This window comes from Eubalaena glacialis, chromosome X (assembly GCF_028564815.1).
Source record: "Eubalaena glacialis isolate mEubGla1 chromosome X, mEubGla1.1.hap2.+ XY, whole genome shotgun sequence".
Taxonomy (NCBI): domain Eukaryota; kingdom Metazoa; phylum Chordata; class Mammalia; order Artiodactyla; family Balaenidae; genus Eubalaena; species Eubalaena glacialis.
In genome coordinates, this window is record NC_083736.1 from 67,703,045 (window position 1) to 67,724,441 (window position 21,397).

Consider the following 21,397-nt stretch of genomic DNA (forward strand, 5'->3'; position numbering starts at 1 on the left):
GATCTTTCATACAATTGGAATCATATAACTTGTAGTCTTTGATTTCTTTTACATAAGTTAATTATTTTGAAGTATTTCATTCAGTATCTCATTTGTTTGCAGATAATGTTCAGTTGTATGAGTATACCAGTTTTTGTTTCTGTATTAAACACTTGATGAGAGTTTGGGTTGTTTCTGTTTTATTGGCTATTATAAATTATGCTTCTGTGAACATTCACATGGAAATCTTTGTGTGAGTATGTTTTCATTTCTCTTATGTGTAAATTGTAGGATCATATGGTAATTTATGTTTAACTTTCTAAGAAATTTCCAAATTTTTTTTCAAAGTAACTTTAACGTACTACATTCCCACCAGCAATGTAGGAGGGTTAATGATTTTTACATTTCTCTCTACATATGTTACTGCATTCTGTTGGAGTAAAATTGCATCTCATTGTGGTTTCAATTTGCATTTCCTTAATGACTAATGAATTAGGGAATTTTTCCTGTTTTTTTTTGTTTGTTTGTTTTGGCTGCACCCTGTGGCTTGCAGGATATTAGTTCCTGGATCAGGGATTGAACCCGCACCCTCGGCAGTGAAAGCGTGGAGTCCTAACCACTGCACCGCCAGGGAATTCCCTCCATGTTTTTATTAGCTTTTCATATATCTGTTTTGATGAAATGTCTATTTAAATATTTTGTCTGATTTTTAAGTGGATGTTTGCCTTCTCATTATTGAGTTATAACAGCTTTTGGTGTATTCTGGACACTAGTCTCTTACCAGATACGTGATTGGCAAGTACAGTTGACCCTTGAACAGTGCAAGAGTTATGAGCGCCAATCCTCCAGGCAGTCAAAAATCCACATATTAAACTTTTGACTCCTCAAGAAGTTAACCAGAAGCCTTACCAATAAAATAAATAGTTGATTAACACATATTTTATGTGATATATGTATTATATACTGTATTCTTATAATAAAGTAAGCTAGAGAAAAGAAAATGTTATTAAGAAAATCATAAGGAAAATACATTTACAGTACTCTACTGTATTTATCGAGACCATAAGCTTATGTCATCTGTTTACTAGATGTCTATCAGTACCTCCATCAGTATTATATGATACAAAGCATGTAGATGTTATACATATTACTAACACTAGATACCAAAAATGAAAAGATAATGTGAAAAAAGAAATTAACATATATTTACAGGTATAATCATTTATGCATTGACAATGAAGAAGCAGCAATATGAATGCTTTATGGTAGCCTAGTGTAATCAATATGATAGCCTATACAATACTGAATGAAGTGTTAAAAAATTTTATGGCATATAGTATTACAGTCATATTCATAATACAGTATTGGAAACATTGTTACATTAAAAAAAAAACACCTGTGATGACAAGCTGATGCACAGTTTCTCTAATTACAAGAGAGAGAGGTATTCTGTACAGTGATGCAGTTCTTTAAAAGCAGAGTTAGAAAACAGTAAGAAAAGTAACCCCAAAATCTAGAACTAATAAGCAAGGATAAGAAGGATGCAGGATACATTTAGAATATACAAAAGTCAATTATTTTCTTTCTTTTTTCTTTATTCTTTTAAACCTTTTTTGTTTTGTTTTTTTGAATTCTATTTTTTTTATATAGCAGGTTCTTATTAGTTATTTTATATATATTAGTGTATATGTGTCAATCCCAATCTCCCAATTCATCCCACCACCACCATCACCACCCCCGCTTTTCCCCCTTGGTGTCCATACGTTTGTTCTCTACATCTGTGTCTCTATTTCTGCCTTGCAAACCAGTTCATCTGTACCATTTTTCTAGATTCCACATACATGCATTAATATACGATATTTGTTTTTCTCTTTCTGACTTACTTCACTCTGTATGACAATCTCTAGGTCCATCCATGTCTCTACAAATGACCCAATTTTGTTCTTTTTTATGGCTGAGTAATATTCCATTGTATATATGTACCACATCTTCTTTATCCATTCATCTGTCGATGGGCATTTAGGTTGCTTCCATGACCTGGCTATTGTAAATAGTGCTGCAGTGAACATTGGGGTGCATGTGTCTTTTTGAATTATGGCTTTCTCTGGGTATATGCCCAGGAGTGGGATTGCTGGGTCATATGATAATTCTATTTTTAGTTTTTTAAGCAACCTCCATACTGTTCTCCATAGTGGCTGTATCAATTTACTTTCCCCCCAACAGTGCAAGAGGGTTCCCTTTTCTCCACACCCTCTCCAGCATTTGTTGTTTGTAGATTTTCTGATGATGCCCATTCTAACCGGTGTGAGGTGATACCTCATTGTAGTTTTGATTTGCATTTAATAATTAGTTATGTTGAGCAGCTTTTCATGTGCCTCTTACAATTATTTTCTTATATGCCAGCAATGAACAATTGGAATTTGTAATAAAAAAAATACCATTTCCAGTTGCACCAAATGAAAATGAAGTACTTAGGTGTAAATTTAACAAAATATGTACAGGGTCTGTTGATGAAAAATATGTACAGGGTCTGTTGAGGTCAAAGAAGATCTAAATAAATGGAGAGATACTTTCTGTTCATGGACTGGAAAGCTCAAGATTGTTAAAATGTCAAATTTTCCTACCTTGAGCTATAAACTCAATGCAATTTACATCAAAATTCTACCAGAATATTTTGTCGATATTCATAAGCTGATTCTAAACCTTTTATGGAAAGGCAAATTATCTATAACAAGAAGAAGCACAGAGTTGGAGGGCTTATACCACTTGGTTTCAAGACTTACTGTAAAGCTATAGTTACGACAACAGCATGCGACTGGTAAAAGGATAGGCATATAGATCAATGGAACAGAATAGAGAGTTGAGAAATAACCCATACAAATATAGCAAACTAACCTTTGACAAAGGCAGAAAGGCTGTACAATGGTAAAAGGATAGTCTTTTCAACAAATGGTACTAGAACAATTTTATGTCCACAGGTTAAAAAGTGAACCTATTTTGAGGCCCTCACCCTTCACAAAAATGAACTGAAAATGGGACACAGACCTAAGTAGAAAATGGAAAACTGTAAGACTTCTAAAAGAAAATACAGGAGAATATGTGAATTTGGGTTTGGTGATGAGTTTTAGATATGACATCAAAAAAGAAATTGATAAGTAGGACTTTATTAAAATTAAAAATGTTTGCTCTGGAATTCCCTGGAGGTCCAGTGGTTAGGACTTGCACTTCCACTGCAGGGGGCCTGGGTTCGATCCCTGGTCGGGGAACTAAGATCCCATAAGCTGCACAGTGTGCCCCAAAAATTTAAAAAAAAGTTTGCTCTCACAAAACACTGTCAAGAGAATGAAAAGACAAAAACCATAGACTAGGAGAAAATTTTGCAAACCCCATATCTAATAAAGGACTTTAATATACAAAGAGCTCTTAAAACTCAACAATAAGAAAACAAAAAAACCAATTAAAAATTGGCCAGAAGATCTGAACAAACACCTCACCAAAGAAAATACAGAGATGGCAAATGAGCAAATGAAAAGATGCTCATTTGCAATTAGAGAAATTCAATGAAAAAAAAAAGATACCCCTATACCCATAATAGAATGATTAAAAAAATTTTAAACCTATAAATACCAATTGCTGGCAAGAGGAAAACTCATTTTTAGTGTATTTTTTAATTTATTTTAAAATTGTTGCTCAAGAGGTTATAATATGCATATTAACTTAAAATCATCTACTTCAGATTAATACTAAATTATGTCCAATATTGTATGGAATCTTCCAATAATTCTTTTTTGCATCCTCTCTCCTTTGTGCTGTAGCCATACAAATGAGGCCTTTACATGTTATAACCCAACAATGCTGTTTTTTAGTTGTTTTATATTTGTATCTTTTATGCACTTCTCTTTTTTTTTTTAACATCTTTATTGGAGTATAATTGCTTTACAATGGTGTGTTAGTTTCTGCTTTATAACAAAGTGAATCAGTTATACATATGTTCCCATATCTCTTCTCTCTTGCGTCTCCCTCCCTCCCACCCTCCCTATCCCACCCCTCTGATTGGTCACAAAGCACCGAGCTGATCTCCCTGTATGCACTTCTCTTTTAAATCATTTTAGAAGAAAAGAGTAAAAAATATATTCTCTCATTTATATTTACCCATGTAATAAGTTTTCCTGGCCCTGTTTATTTCTTTGTATGGATTTGAGTTAAAGTCATTTTTTTAAACAGACTTTACCTTTTTAGTGGAGTTTTAGGTTCATAGCAAAATTGAAAACAAGGTACAGAGATTTCCCATATACCCCTTCCTCTACACATGCAATGTTGCCCCCATTATCAACATTTCCCACCAAAGTGGTACTTTTGCTACAACTGATGAACCTACATTAACACATCATCATCCAGGAACTTCCCTGGTTGTGCAGTGGTTAAGAATCTGCCTGCCAATGCAGGGGACACGGGTTCAAGCCCTGGTCCGGGAAGATCCCACGTGCTATGGAGCAACTAAGCCCGTGCACACAACTACTGAGCCTGTGCTCTAGAGTCTGTGAGCCACAACTATTGAGCCCACGTGCCACAGCTACTGAAACCCGCGCACCTAGGGCCCATGCTCCACAACAAGAGAAACCTCCGCAATGAGAAGCCCGTGCACCGCAATGAAGAGTAGTAGCCCTCACTCGCCACAACTAGAGAAAGCCCGTGCGCAGCAACAAAGACTGAATGCAGCTAAAAATAAATAAATAATAAATAAATTTATTAGGGAAAAAAACCACATCATCATCTAAATGCATAGTTTACATTGGGGTTCAGTGTTGCTGTTGTACATTATATGGGTTTGCACAAATTTATAATGACAATACATCCAAGATTAAACTATTATACAGACTCTCTGCCCTAAAAATCCACTGTACTTTCCCTGTTTATCTCTCCCTGCATCCCCTAACCTCTGGCCACCACTGATCTTTTTACTGTCTCTATAGTTTTATCTTGAATGATGGTTTTTTTCCCTCTTAGTTTTTCACCTTACTTTGGAGTTTCTGTCAACCTATGTTCGAGTTTCCTGATTATTCATTTGTGTTGAGTCTACTTATGAGCCCATTAAAGGCATTCTTCATTTCTGCGTTTTTAATTTCTACCATTTTTATATGATTCCTTCTTATAGTTTCTACCTGTCTTCTGATATTACCTATGTGATCTTGTCTGTTGCCTACATTTCAAACATATTATCCTAGTTATTTAAAATTCTCTGTTAGTTCCCACATCTCATATCTGAGTCTGGTTTTGAAGATTGCACTTTTTCAGGCTTTTTTATCACTTTATTTTTGTTTACATTATAATTTTTGTTGACAGACGTGTTATGTAAGATAGTAGATACTGAAGTAAATATTTTTTATTCTTTGAGAAAAACATACCTTTCTTTTGTCTAGGCTATTAATGTGGAATTTTGTATCCGATTAGTGAGAATTGGGTTGGTTTTGAAGCTTGTTACTATGGTTTCCCTCAGTGCACCAGAGATTTTGAACCATGTAATGATACTTTGTTTTCATGTCCCTGCTTGGCTTTGGGTTTCCATCTTTGCACTGCTTCCCAGAGAGGGTCTGTCTCCTTCAGTTTTCCCCTGTGTATTATTTTAATTTTAAGCCGGCACTGTGATTCTGGGTCTTAGAGTATGGCCTTCACAAGTCTTCTTGCACCTTCATATTTAATGCTGTTCCCAGCTTGTATTCCTCTTCCTCCTCCAGGGCTAAAGCTTTGTTTTTTCTCCCTTACCCAGATGTAGTTGGTTTCCACCACTGGGTTTCCCCACGTTGTGCATTTAGGCTTTTGTTCCTTAGGGGAGGTAGGCCTGGTATTAATTTTTGTCTGCCCTCTATTCCTCTACCCAGTGCTTCAGGCCACAGGTTTTAGTGATCTTCCTTTGAGATTAAGAACTTTTTCTTTGGTAAGAGAGATAGGAGAGATGCTTCTGGGCAGGATTTCAGCCATAGTTGCTGCTCCCCTTCCCCAGATAGCACAGAGGGAATCTTTCTCTCTGATCTTCCTTGTGGCCACCTGTTGATAAAACTGCAGGCCAGTACGGCCTGACCCTTGGTTTTGAAACCCTGAGGGGCTTCTCCTTCTTGTGGAATCCCGCACTTGGCCATTAGCAGTTTATTATAATTTTTAGTTTAATATTCCTACCTGCTTTTATATGACTTTCTGTGGCATTCGTTCCAGTAATCAATTGCTCATTCTATCTTTCCCTGTAGGCACCTTCCTTTCTCTAAATTTCTTTATAATTCTTTGCCACAATGGCTTAACTTCTGAGGTCAAGAAAATCAAGTTGTCAAGCTTTTTTCTTCTCCTAAGGAACATAGTGATGCTTTTTCTAACTTTCTACATGTCTGAGCTTTGTTGTCTTTGTTAATTTTGTTTGTTGATGTTTTTCATTTTTTTCTTTTGCATTATTTGACCATTTTTTTTAGTATTGCATTTTAATGTTCTTTTTTAAACTTTTGGTTGCATCTCTTAAACTTGTTTTGCTGTTGTTGCTGTAGGGATTACACTATACATACCTAGCAATCACCTAACAGTTTGTATAGATTTTATGTTTTACCACTTCAAGTAAAACACAGAAGCCTTAACATTCATATAGATCTCTTTATACTCCCCCAGTGGTTTTTTTAATAGTTGCCATGTGTCTTACATTTATATATTTTGAAAGCCCACCAGACTGTGTTATGATTCCTTTCATATTTTAGAGTCTTACATATTTTAAAGAATTTAGGAGGAGAAAAATAATCTGTTAGTTATTTACCAGTTCCATTGTTCTTCCTTCATTCCTAAAGATCCTAGCTCCCTCTGGACATTATTTACCTTCAAGAGTAAAGAGCTCTCTATCATTTCATGTCAATGCTGCTTGAGATGAATTCTCTTCATTTTCCTGCATCTAAGAATGTGTTCATTTCACATTCATTCCTAAAGGACGTTTTCACTGGATAAAGAGGTGTTAGATAATGAAACCATTATCTACTTCTTCTTTCAGCACTTTAAATAAAGATGTTTTTCTACTATCTATGTCCTCCATCGTTTCTGATGAGAAATTTGCAGTTTTTTGGATCATTGTTTCCCCATAAGGAATGTGTTGTTTTTTGTAGCTGCTTGCAAATTTTTTCTTTATTTTTGTTTTTTAGCAGTTTGACTAATATTTTTGGGTGTGTTTTTCTTTCGGTTTATCTTGTTTGGGTTTGCTGAGGTGGTTGAATATGTGGATTTATCTTTCATCAAATTTGGGAAATTTTTGGCTGATATTCCTACGAACATTATTTGCCTGCACAATATTTATCTCATTCTGGCATTCTGAAGACTTGTATGCTAGACATTTTTATAGTGCCCCATAGGTCCTGAGTCTCTGTTTTGTTTCAACCTTTTTTTTGTTGTTCTGTTGCTCAGAACAGTAATTTCTGTTGATCTGTCTTCAAATTCAAATTCAGTGACTTTTTTTTCCTGTCTCTATTCTGCTATTGAGATCTCAAGTGAATTTTTTTTATTGTAGATGATGTATTTTTTAGTTAAAATTTTTCAATTTGGTTCTTTTTAAGCATTATTGAGGTATAATATCATACCATAAAAATTATTCATTGCATTTGCACAATTCACTTATTTTCAGTAAATTTGTATAGTGTGCAGCTGTCACCACAATCCAGCTTTAGGACATTTCACTATTTCCAAAAATTCCCTCAAGCCTGTTTATATTCAGTCCTGTTCCTGTCCTCAGCCCCAGGCTACCACTGATCTGTCTAAAATTAGCCTTTTCTGGATATTTCATATAAGTGAAATCATATAATATTTATTATACTGAGTTTTATCCCCCTTCACTTATTAAAATCTTTCTTCTTTTTTTTTGGCCATGCTGCACAGCTTGCAAGGTCTTAGTTCCCCAACACCAGGGATTGAACCCGGGACCATGACAGTGAAAGCGCCGAGTCCTAACCACTGGACCGCCAGGGAATTCCCAAAATCTTTCTGAGGTTTATCCTTGTGGTAGCATATATCAGTATTTTATTCCTTTTTTAGAGCTGAATATTATTCAATTTTATAAATATACTATATTTTTGTTTTTCCATTTAGCACTTGACAGAAAGTTAAATTGTTTCCCCTTTTTGTTTTTCTTTTGACTATTAATAAATGCTGCTGTGAACATTGATGTACATGTTCTTGTATGTTTTCATTTCTCTTGTGTAGATTTTTTGGAGTGGATTACTCGGGTCATATGGTAAGTATTTATTTAGCTTTTAAAGAAACTGCCAAATTGTTTTCCACAGTGGCTGTGCTATTTTACATTCCCACCTACAATATATGAGAGTTCACATTTCTCCACATCCTCATCGTCACTTATTGCTGCCTGTCTTTTTGGTTATAGCCATTTTAGTTTGTGTGAAGTGGTATTTTGTTGTGGTTTTATTTTGCATTTCCTTAAACTCTAATGAGGTTGAACATCTTTTCATTTGCTTATCGCTCATTCATATGTATTAGAAGGAATAACATTTAAATCTTTTCCATTTCTAATTTTTTTCTTATTGCATTGTAAGAGTTCTTTATATCTATAGAGTTTGGACACAAAGTTATCAAAAATACGATTTTCAAATATTTTCTCCCACTAGGTGGCTTGTCTTTTCATTTCCTATAGTGTCTATCTGAAGCACTAAAATTTTTAATTTTGATGAAGTCCAATATATCAGTTATTTTCTGTATCTAATCTTTTATCAATGTTGCACTGTCTTGATTACTGTAAATTTAAAGTAAGTTTTAAAATCTGGTAATGAAAGACCTAATACTTTTGTTGTTTTCCAAAATTGTTTCTGGTATTCCGCATTCTTTGCATTTAGGATCATTTGCCATTTTCCACACACACACACACACACACACACACACAAGCCTGTTGGGATTTTGATATAGATTGCATTGACTTTATAGATCAGTTTGGTGAGTGTTGTCTTCATAATAATATTGCATGTTCCAATCCATGAACATAGATTTCCATAAATTTCTTTCCATTCATATATCTCAATTTCTCCAAGCAGTGTTTTGTAGTTTTTAATGTATAAATCTTTTCTTTTGTTAAATTTATTCCTAAATGTTGTATTCTTTTTGATGCTATTCAGAATGGAGTTCTCTTAATTTCATTTTTGGATGGTTTATTGTAGTATAGAAATACAATTGATTTTTGGGTTTAAATCCTGTATCCTATTGCTTCCTAAACTTCTTTGTTAGTTGTGTAGTTTTATTATGGATTCCTTAGGATTTTCTACATATAGGATTATTTCACCTGCAAATAAGGGCAGTTTTACTTCTTTCTTTCTAATCTCATCTTCTTTAATTTTTTCCCCTTATTTACTGCCTAGAACTCCCAATATAGTGTTGAATAGAAGTGGTAGGAATGGGCATTCAGTCTTTCACCATTAAGCATGGTAGTAGCTATAGGTTTTTGTTTTGTAGATTTCCTTTATTAGGTTAAATCAGTTTCTTTTCATTCTTACTTTTTTGAGTTTTAAAGTCTTGAATGAGCTTGGAATTTAGTCAAGTGCTATTTTTGTGTTCATTGAGATGATTATGTGGTTTTTCTTTTGGAATTCAATGTATTTAACTACACTTATTTTTGAATTATGAAACAGGCTTGTATTTCTGGGATAAACCTTACTTTGTCAAGATACATTACCCTATTTATATGTTGTTAGATTAGATTTGCTAAAATTTTGTTAATTGTTGCATTTACTTTCATGAGAGAGATTAGTTTGTAGTTTTCTTATGTCTTTGTGAGGTTTTAGTATCAGCCTGATTGTGGCCTAATTCATTAAACTGAGTTGGAGTGTAATACCTCTTCAGTTTTCTGAAATAATGTTGGAAGAATCCATGTTATTTCATCCTTACATGTTTAGTAGAATTCACCAGTGAATTCATCTTAGCCTGATGTTTTCTTTTGGGGAAGATTTTTAACATTTATTGTAATGTCTTTAGGTTATATACATATATTTGAGTGAGCTTTGATAGTGTGCATCTTTTAATTTCAGTCATTGAATTTATTGACATGAAGTTCATAAAATTCACCTATCATTTTTTTATATCTATGTAATCGGGTGATGTCACCTTTCTCATTTGTGGTAATGCTGTCCAGCTTTCTCTTTCTCTCTCTGTTTTCTCATCAGCCTGGCTAGAGGTTTATCAATTTTATTAATCTTCTCAAAGATCTACATTTTGGTTTCATTTATTTTCTTTACTATTTTATGTTATCAGTTTCATTGATTTTTTTTTTTTAGGCTGATTTTTTTTTCCTGCTTATTACCTTTAGTTTAATTTGCTCTTTTTCTAGTTTCTTAAGGTCAGGTCACTGAGTCAAGACTTTTCTTTCTCACATAGGGATTTTATGCTGTTTTATCCTATGTACATCTTTGGTGACTTCCCACAAATTTTGATATATTGTTTTAATTTTTATTATGTTCAAAATACTTTCTAATTTCCATATTGATTTCTTCTTTGATCCATGAGTGTGCTATTTAGTTTGCATACATTTGGGGGATATTGGGGGATATTCCAGAGATCTTTCTGGATTATTATCTATTTTAATTCTCTTAGAGTCAAAGAATATGCTTTATATGATTTGCATTATTTTAAATTTACTTACGATTGTTTTATGGCCCTGATTATGATTTATCTCAAAAATGCTCAGTGTGTGCTTAAAAAAGAATGTGTGTTCTGCTGTTGGCTGAAGTGTTATATAAACATCAGCCAGGTCAAGTTAGTTGATTGAGTTTTCAGTCTCTATCTTTACTGATTTTCTATCTACTTTTTCTACCAATTATGGTGAGAAATATATTGAAATCTTTAAATATAATTGCAGTCAATCTGTTTCTCCTTGAAGTTCTATTAATTTTTGCTGAATTTATTTTGAGGCTCTGCATAGACTTTTGGCATTAAGTCTTTCTTAACCCTTTTATCATTATGAGATGAACTTCGTCTGTGGTAATATTCTTTGGTCAGAAATCTGCTTTGTCTGCCCCAAAAGGCCTTGGTTTCTAGCAAATTAAGCCATGAAGAAAAAAACTTGGAGAAAATGAGAATATGATCCAAATGATTGTTGATATTAAACTTGTTCAGGCTAGGTTAAGAGTGCAAGAAGTAGGAGAGTTGATGAAAATGTGAGGACTTTAAATTTTTTAATATCTCTGAAAATTCACTTTTTTTTCACTTGCGAAAATTACAGCCTCCAACTAAGGCAGAAACTTTTGAATCCTTTTTAAAGATAAATTTAAGTTTTAAAATAACTTTTATGGTAAAATACACCACAAACAGAAGTTGAAAGAAAACTAATTTGTATTGCACACAAAAGGTAAAGGGTTTCTACCTCTGCTATTCCAAAGAGTTAGTAAGAAAAATAGTAGATTAATGGGTAAAAGATATGAATAGATAATTCCGTGGAAATGCCTATCCAAATCAATAATAAGCATAGAAAATATACTGAAGGAAATGCAAGTTATAAGTGCAATATCCTTTCTTATCTGCTAGATTGGTATAAAACTAAATAGACAACTACTATTGGCAGTGATGGGCAAAGGATACTTTTGTATGTTGGTTGTGGAACTGGAACTGTGAATTGTCACTCTCTTTTTTGGATCTGTAGGACCTTCCATACAGGAAGCCAAGCTCTTCTACTTTCTGGAGAGCACATTTCTTGCCTAGATATCACAGCAGTGGCTTTGAGTTCTGTCTTTGTTTCTGGTATCTGAGGAATTTCTTCTCTTTTTGATCTTTCTTATGTACTTTTGTCAGTGTGTTCTATTTTATCCAGCATTTCTACTTTGAGTTGGGTGAGGGGAGGTTTCCCATAGCATTCTTAAGTTCACCATAGTGGCTGGAATTCATCTAAAAAATTGTCACCAAATTTGTTACCATATCACTCAAAGAGAGAAGTTGTCTTTCAGGTATTAAGGAGACAGGCAGAAATAATCAAATATAAAATTACTCATGGAATTAGCATTCATGAACCTTTCTTGAAAAAGGTATTTAACAGTGAAATATAGTCAACCACGAAGTAAATAAAAATATAAAAATTCATATTTTAAGGCAAGTCAAGGGAAATTTAAAACTAAAGCTTTTTCTCTGCCCTTTGGCCTCCTGTCTCCCCTCTGCTGTGCATTGTATATTTACATTATGCATCGACCAAACCTCCCCGTCAGCAGAAATACCTGCTCAGCCATAAAGAGCAACATTCTCCTAGCACCAACAAGACAACTCCTTAAAAGATAGCATTCCTTCTTAATCTTGTAAGGAGTCACAATGATCCACCACTTTGTACTTGCAGATCTGAATTGTGCAATCTATCTATGGCATTTAATGTACAGCTTTCTGTCTCAAAAAAACTGCTTTGACCTCTAATGGGTGGAACAGTTCTCAGAGCTTTCTGAGAGGCTGTTCCTCGGTTATAATCCTCAATTTGGCTCGAATAAAATTTTCCTTTTCTTTCAATAGATTGACTGTTGATTAATTTTTTGTCAATGACAGGAATAGAATTAACTGTTATAAAAGGGCTGGTGGTAAACATTGAATCCATGGTAAATGTTGAACTTGAGGAAAAACTGAGGGAGTTAAGGTTACACAACAAAATGTGTTATAAGCCCTGAAAGTAGAAATACACCAGCCACAGAAATTTGTCATTTTGTGAGTTGTAGAAGTAATTATCCTCATTCTTTTATTCTCATTCTTCATTGTATGGTGTCAATACTTTAAAATTAACATGTGGTAAGAATATATATAATGTTTTACATGCTAATGATTTTTCATCCAAAAAAAATTAGGGTGTCATTTTGTAAGTTATATTTCTTGTGAAATAGCATGTGCAATTCAGCAAGTCCTTCACTGTCATTTTTCTTTCTCTCCTCTTTAAAACAAGTAAAATAAAATTGAACTATTTAAAATAAAAGCTCATATAATCCCGTTTTAAAACTTTGAGGTATAGTTCACATATATTAAAATGCATTGTCGGGAAGGAAGAAATTTTCCTCTGTCCTTACAGGAAGCCTTTCCTCTATCCTTACTAGACCTCTGGCTGGTCTAGTAATTAGATTGACATGATTTACAGGAGATTAACAGAAGAAAAATCAAACAAAAGTTTAATAACATGTATACATGGGACAGACCCAGGAATGTTGAGTAACTCGCCAAAATGGCTGAAGCCTTCATCTTAAATACCATCTTTAGCTAAAGACAAAAGAGGGTGTTGGGGGTAGTGGTTTGGGACTTCAAAGGGAAGGAAGGCAATTCACATGGAGATGGAAAAGCAAGCGTCTGGTATATAAATGCAGAGACAACCTGACACAGAGTGGACTCTTGATCTCTAGGCCCTGCTAAGTTTCCTCCCACCAGAGCTAGTTCATATTATTTGCGGATATCTTTGGTGATAGCTCTATTCCAGGAACAGGCCCTTGATCTAAATTCTTTAGGTAGTTTCAGGGTAAGTGTAATGAAAGTCTTCCAGAGTCTTCTGTTATTTAAAAATAATCAGCCTAAATTAATCCTCATGCCAAAGAGAAACATTTTGGGGTGGCAAATTTTGCACCCCTAAAGCATTGTAACCCTTCCATTTCCATCACCTGTGAAAGTTTCCTTGTGCCCCTTTCCAGTCAGTTCACCACTGCTTAGCAGCCACTTTGTGATTTAATCCTAGGTTAATGAAATTATTGGTAACTATGTTTTTAATCTACTTATTTTTTCTTTTTAATTTTATTTTTTGTACATTTTTATTTTAGTTTTATTGAGATATAATGGACATATAGCACTGTATAAGTTTAAGGCATACAACATAATGATTAGACTTAACATGCATCATTAAATGATTACCACAATAAGTTTAGTGAATATCCATATCTCATATAGATACGAAATTAAAGAAATAGAAAAAAATTTTTTCTTGTGATGAGGACTGTTAGGATTTACTCTGTTAATAACTTCCATCTATAACATACATCACTGTTAATTTATGTTGTGCATACATAAATGTACATGTTGTACATACATGTACATGTTGTAATGTACATGTTGTACATTACATCCCTAGTACTTATTTATCTTATAACTAGAAGTTTGTAACTTTTGACTGTCTTCATCCAAACCCCACCCCCCCACCCCATCTCTGGTAACCACAAATCTGATGCCTTTTTCTATGAGTTACTTTGTTTTTGAAGTATAATTGACCCACAGTACTATGTTAGTTCCTGTTGTACAACATACTGATTTGATATTTCTGTATATTTCAAAATGATCTTCGTGATAAATCTAGTTACCATCTATCACCATTCAAAGATATTACATAATTATTGGCTATATTTCCCACACTGTACATTTTATGGCTGTGACTCATTTATCGTGCAACTCTTAATCCCCCTCACCGATTTCTCTCCTCCTCTCACTCCCTCCCCTCTGGCAACCATCTGTTCTCTGTATTTATGTTTCTGTATTGTTATGTTTGTTCATCTGTTTTGGTTTTTAGATTTTACTTAGCATAATACTCTCTAGGTCAAGATTTCATTCTTTTATTATGGCTAAGTAATATTCCATTGTGTGTGTGTATGTGTGTGTGTGTGTGTGTGTGTGTGTGTATCACACATCTTCTTTATCCATTCATCTATTGAAGAGCCCAGGGTGTCCCAAACCTGGTGTCAGCCAGCTGGTGAGCAGGCTGGATCCTAGGGCAGCTGACTGAGGGGCCCACAGTGTCTCAGAGCTGGTGTTGGCCTGCTGGTGGGCGGGGCCGGGTCCCAGGAATCCTGGGACTAGTGCCAGTCCATTGGTGGGCAGAGCTGGGTCCCGGGGTTTTTGACTGCAGGGCCCTGGGGAATCCTGGAACTGATGTCAGGCCCTCTGGTGGATGGGGCTGGGACCTAGGGGGTCCCTGGGTTGATACCAGCCTCTTGGTAGGTGTGATGGGTCTTGACACTGGTAGGCCATGGGGCTGTGGTGGTCCTAGCACTGGTGTCTGCCCACTGGTGGGCACCACCAGGGTCAAGGGGGTTCCGGGGTTGGTGCCCACCCACTGGTGTGTGCAGCCAGGGCCCAGGGTGTCCTGGGGCTAATGCCAGCCTGCTGGTAGGCAGAGCCAGGTCCTGATGTCTCTGGCTGCAGGGCCCTGGGGGTCCCAGAGTTGGTGTCTGCCCACTGGTAGGTGGGCTGGGTCTTAATGGCTGGCTGTAAGCCCTCAGAGGTCCCTGGGCTAGTGCTGGTGCACTGGTGGTAGCCCGTGTCTGAGGGTGGCTGGTGCTCAAGGGGTCCTAAGGCAGCTAGTCTGCTGGTGGGTGGGTCTGTGTTCCCATCTGAGTAGCTGCTTGACCTAAAGCATCCCAGAACTGATGCCGACAGGCTGGTGGGCGGGGCCAGTTCCATCCCTAATAAGCTAGAGGGAAGATTCCAAAATGGCGTTTTCCAGCACCAGTATCCTCCTGATAGAATGAGCTCCCCAAAATGGCTGCTGCCAGCATCTATGTCCTCAGGGTGAGCTCCAGTTGCCTCCAGGCTCCTTTCAAATTACTGCTTCTTCCCAGGGTCTCAGAGTGTGTGAGATTTGGGGTGTGCCCTTTAAGAGTGGAGTCTCTTTTCTATCCTCTGGTTCTTCTGAAAGTAAGTCATCTAAATTTTTTAAATGAAATATTTCAAACGGAATATATTGGGAATGAGAAACTGAGTGCTTGTTACTACTACCCTGCTTTAACATATCTTAAATGTTATATTTGTTTCAGATTTTTAAAAACTTCAAACAGTACAGTCGAAGCCCCCTCTTCATCACACGCCACAAGTAAGTCCTATTCTGAAGTCGTATATCCTTACCATGTGTTTTTTTTAATACTTTTACTGCTTAGTTATATAGTAATGGTTTTTCCATGCTATTAAACTTTATTAAAATTCTATCATATTTTATGTATTCTACAACTTTGGTTTTTTCACTCATCATTATTTTTGAGATACAGGATATTCAGCCACTATGGAGTGGTATAGCCATAGTAGTTATTTACAATGTCTTTTCTGGTTGGTGCCATACTAGTTGTTAAATATTTTTAATATCTTACCCTGGGATTTATCTATACTGATAAATATATTAATCTAGCCAATTCATTTCAATTACTGTACCATATTCCACTTGGTGAAAATACAATGGATCTATTAGCCTGTTGATGGATGTTTAGGTTATTTCCAGTTATTTACTATTAAATACAAAGCTGCAGTAAAATCTTTAGAGGACTTCTTATGCACATATGAGAATTTCTTTAGTGTTTTTATTAAAGTGAAATTATGTGTATGTAAAGTGAAATATGTGTTACTCTCCAGAGTGATTGTTCCAATTTACGCTCTCACCAAAGAGTATGAGAATATTGGTTTCTCAGTAACATTTTCTTTCCTCTCCTTATCCCTTTTCCCCCCTGCTTATGCTTTTCAGCACTTTTGTTATTATTTCTTTAAAAAATTTGCCAACATGATGGATATGAAATTATATCTTGTGCTTTAATTTGCGTTTCACTAATTATCGGTGATGTTGAAGATCTTTTCATAGGCTTATTAATGATTCTGGTTTCCTTTTCTTAAGTTTCTTTTCACATCATTTACTGTTATCTATTGGGTTGTTTTGTCTTTTAATTTTGTTAATTGATTTGTGACAGTATTGTTTTTAATATTCTGGATTAAAATTTACAGTAGTTTTTAAAAAATGTTATGGATGTCATTCCTTTTTTAAAAATTTTTCATTCGAAAATATTTTTAAACTTATGAAAACTTACCAAAAATAATATAAGGAACACATGTATTCTCTTATCAAGATTTGTCTATTCTTTACATTTTCCACTACTAGTTTTATCTTTTGTGCTCCTCCCTCTCCACTCTGTATAAATGGTTTTTTTTTTCTAGAACATTTGGCCCTTTACCCCTAAATACTTCAGTGGATACTTTCTAAGAATAGGGTTGTTTTTGTTTTTTTTTATAACCATAATACATTGTCTACCTCATTTGTCTAAACTGTCCTTCATATTTCATAACAATGTTCTTTATAGCATTTTTACCCCATGTAGTCCTGGATCCAGCCTAGAGATAAATATTATACTTAGATATGCCAGTTTATTTTCCTAGGAGGGGCTTATCCCACGTCACACATCATTTATTAAGATTTCCCCAATGTTGCTGCCACTCGTTGATCCCTACCTTGCCTGAACTCTTACAACAGTCAGACTAAAAACTTTGTTTTAGCGCTTAACTATACAAGGTAGTGCCATGAAGAAAGCATAGACTTTGCTGACAGCCAAGAGAATGCTGGAGTTCTCTCGGGATAAATTGACCAGCTGGAGAAATCAGACCAGTATTGACAGTTGGGAATCTCCATTGAAATGACCCAACCATGTCATTCTACCACGAAGAACAAAGATTAACAAGCCCCACCTATAATACCTAAAACTTCCAATCAGCTTTTCATTCCAGTCTCTTAGTTATGAACAGAGAACCATGGATCACTCCACATTTGAAGAAAATCTTTAAGCAGAAAGGCAGAGACCAAAATGAAAAACCAACAGCAAGCAATTAAAGACAAACAATGCAGAGAACAGAAGAAAATGTTTTAATTATAATAAATTCCTTTAGAGAGATGAGAGAAAACTTTGCATCCATGAAACAATAAAATGCCAGGACTTCCCTGGTGGCGCAGTGGTTAAGAATCCACCTTCCCATGCAGGGGACACAGGTTTGATCCCTGGTCTGGGAAGATCCCACATGCCGCAGAGCAACTAAGCCCGTGTGCCGCAACTACTGAAGCCCACGCACTCTAGGGCCCTTGCTCCGCAACAAGCAAAGCCACCACAATGAGAAGCCCGTGCGCTGTAACGAAGAGTAGCCGCCGCTCGCCGCAACTAGAGAAAGCCCGCGTGCAGCAACAAAGACCCAACTCAGCCAAAAAAAAAAAAAGACCATGTAAAGGAATATTTAGAGGACCAAAATGAGCTCTTAGAAATTAAAAACATGATAACATAAATGAAAAAGTCCATAAGTGGATTGAAAGATAAACCAAGGAAATGTCCCAGATAGTAGAACAAAAAGACAAAGCTATGAAAATAAGAGAGAAAAGTTAAGAAAATTAGTGGATTAGAACAGGATATCTAACATCCAAATAAAGGAGAGAGAGCAGAGAATATGGAGGAAAGGAAAATATTAAACAAAATAATTCAAAAAATTTTCTCAGAAATGTCAGATGTGCATTTTCAAACTGTATCAGCGCACTAAGTGCCCAGCATAGTGGAAAAGAAAGACCAAAAGCAAGGGACATAATTGTGACATTTCAGAACAATGGGAATCAAAAGAAGATCGTAATAACTTGCACGGGGTGGGGCGGGGGGGACCCATGTTGCATGAAAAGGACAAGAATAAATATATCTTTGAACTTGCCAGTAAAAGCACTGGAAGGTGAAAGACAGTGGAGTAAACGATTTGAAAATATTTTTAACCTAGAATGTTATACTCAACCAAATAATCAAGTGTGAGAGCAAAACAGTTCATTTTCAGACACACAAGTTCAAAAAAATTGTATCTCTTACACATCCTTTCTCAGAAAGCAAATGGAGGCTGTGTCACACCAAAACAAGGCAGTTAATTACAAGAGAGCAACATGGAATCTCAAAAACGGGAAACAAACACGGGGGTATAATGCAAAAGAGGACATTTCTGTTGGGAATGTGAAATGGTACAGCTACTGTAGAAAACTATATGGCAGTTCCTTAAAAAATTAAGCAGAATTGCCATATGACCCAGCAATTTCACTTCTAGATATATTTTCAGAATAAGTGAAAGCAGAGAGAGGTATTTGCACACCAATATTCATAGCAGCATTATTCACAATAGCCAAAAGGTTGAAACGACCTAAAAATTCATCAACAGGTGAATGGATAAACAAAATGTCATGTATACATACAATGGAATATTAGTCTTAAAAAGGAATGAAATTCTGATACATACTACAACATGGATAAACCTTGAAAATATTGTGCTAAGTGAAACAAGCCAGCCACAAAATGGCAAATACTGTATGATTCTACTTATATGCTGTACCTAGAATAGTCAGATTTATAGATACAGAAGGTAGCATAGTGGTCTAGGGGTGGGGGGCTGGTGAGGGAGAATAAGAATCATTGTTTAATTGGTGCAGTGTTTCAGTTTGGGATGATGAGATGGACAGTGGTGATGTTTGCACAAAAATGTGAATGTACTTAATGCCACTGAATTGTACATTTTTAAATGGCTGAAATAATAAATTTTATGTTTTTTATACCAAAAAAAATATTATACTTAGTTGTCATGTCTTTGTAGCCTTCTTTAATCTGCAGCATTTCCACAGCCTTGTAAGACTGTAGTACAGTATGGCAACCAGAATATTCACATTGTTGATGATTCCATCACAGTGTAGTGAGATATTTTGAGATCATGAAAATATCTTGCACCCTATCAAAATATCCCCCTGGACTTAGCCTTTATCCTTGCCCATTCTTTACTGTGAAAGTTTTGCAACTCTAGTACTTCCTCCAGATTTACCAGTCAAGCCTCAGCATAATACTATAAGCACAAGACCTACCTTCTCTCTGATTTATTTATTATTATGAGGGATTGAAATTCTTAGCTTTTTTCAGTGGTTAATAATTCATTTTGCTTCTTAATTATTTTTTGCTCAAAATGTTCTAGATATGGCCCATGGGAACCCCTTAAAACTGTTTCTTATGTGCTTGTAATATGTCCCCAACATTTATTTGAACATTTCCTTACTTTTGTCATCATAAGACTCATACCTATCCTGCCTCATCCTGCAATTGTCTCTTTTTTCTAGGAGCCTTGGTTCCTTTTAGTGGAGGAATAGTATTTACAAACCAAGATCTCGGTGCTTGGTTGCTCATTGCTCCTGAGGTCTTTTCTTGTTAGCCCTTCCTACAGAGCTAGGAAGTACATACATATATATACACAGATACACAGATATATATACACTAAACATATACATATTTTATTTCTGTGTGGGTTCATACTATACCTTCAGTTCTAATCCATCCCTATAGTGTTCTTTGTTGCTTTTCCCCATTCTATAATTATCTCTTCCTTCTATGCACAGTGAGAAAACTGGCTCCCAGCAACATCAAAAATATTTATGCAATTGTGCAGTCTTACAATGTATCTAAAGTATTTTCAAAATTGCTTCACCCAAAAGCCAATAAACAAACCCACTAAAAATAGTTAAGGGTTTATTTTCACTTCTGCTCTTCGCCCGCTGACACCCACCCCCCATCCCCCAAGACTGAGGGTATGCTGTCAGATACTGTGTTTATAAGATACTTGAATGCATCCTTTCTTCTTCCCTCCCTCCCTTCCTTCCATTCTTCCCCTTTCCTTGCCTATTTCCTTGCCCCTTCCTCTTTCTCTTTTTCCCATCCCATTTGCTTCCTTTTCTTCTCTCCGTATGGTTATGGTGTAAACTCAAAATGTAACTGTTCATTTGTTTAGTTTTAGTTTTCCTTCCATCACGTTCTTACTGATATAATTTTATTTTTTGAATATTTAGAGTAGTAATGTGCTTTAGTAAGTTAAAAAGTGTACAAAAGGTTACACTCAGAAGTGTCATTCTCTCCTGTATCCATTCTACGTCATTTGCCTCCCCATCCCTTATGGATGACTAAGTTCATTGTTTTCTGGTTTATTCTGCTGACACAGATATATGTTTTCTTATTTTCCCTTCTCACACAATAGGTAGCATGATATATTTGTTCTTTAACATATTGTATTTTGAGTTTTCCTTTTAATAGTACTTTTTGGAACCTACTCCATATCAGTTCATAATATTCCTTTTTTATTTTTTGAATGTATGAAGCATCTGTAGTGATGTTCCTTATTTAATTCCTGATATTAGAAATTAGTTTTATTCCTTTCTTTATCAATCTAATTTATCAGTTTTGAGATTTTTTGTTTTTTTGTTTTCTCTATTGTTTTTCAGTTTTTTATTTCAGTGATTTCTGCTCTTACCTTTATAATTTCCTTTTGCTTGCTTTGAGTTTAACTTGTCTTCCTTTCCTACTTTCATAAGGTGGAAGTTTAGGTCAGGTGTAGGCAAAGTTTTTGTTAAAGGGCAGCATAGTATTTTAGCTTTATGGACCGTATGGCCTCTCACAATTGCTCAGTGCTGCCATTGTGGCAGAAGTTGGCCATAGATAATTTAAGTGAATGGATGTGGCTGTGTTCTGATAAAACATTATTTACAAAGACAACACAGGCCTGCGGGCTGTAAATCAGTGAACCCCCCCCCCACCCCCGCCTGGCTTAGATCATTGATTTGAGACCTTCCTTCTTTTTTTTTTTTTTTTGGCTGCGTTGGGTCTTCATTGGTGCACGTGGG

The 21,397-nt window shown here is 35.5% G+C and overlaps 1 long non-coding RNA gene across 2 annotated transcripts in view; it reads left to right on the plus strand.

Annotated features, from left to right (window-relative positions):
- Positions 1-21,397, plus strand: part of LOC133082154 (uncharacterized) — a 116,376-nt gene that overhangs the window by 29,031 nt on the left and 65,948 nt on the right. For both annotated transcript variants that reach the window (XR_009698917.1, XR_009698916.1), the window contains exon 2: positions 15,738-15,793. This is a non-coding gene — a long non-coding RNA (uncharacterized LOC133082154). The remainder of the gene's footprint in view (positions 1-15,737; positions 15,794-21,397) is intronic.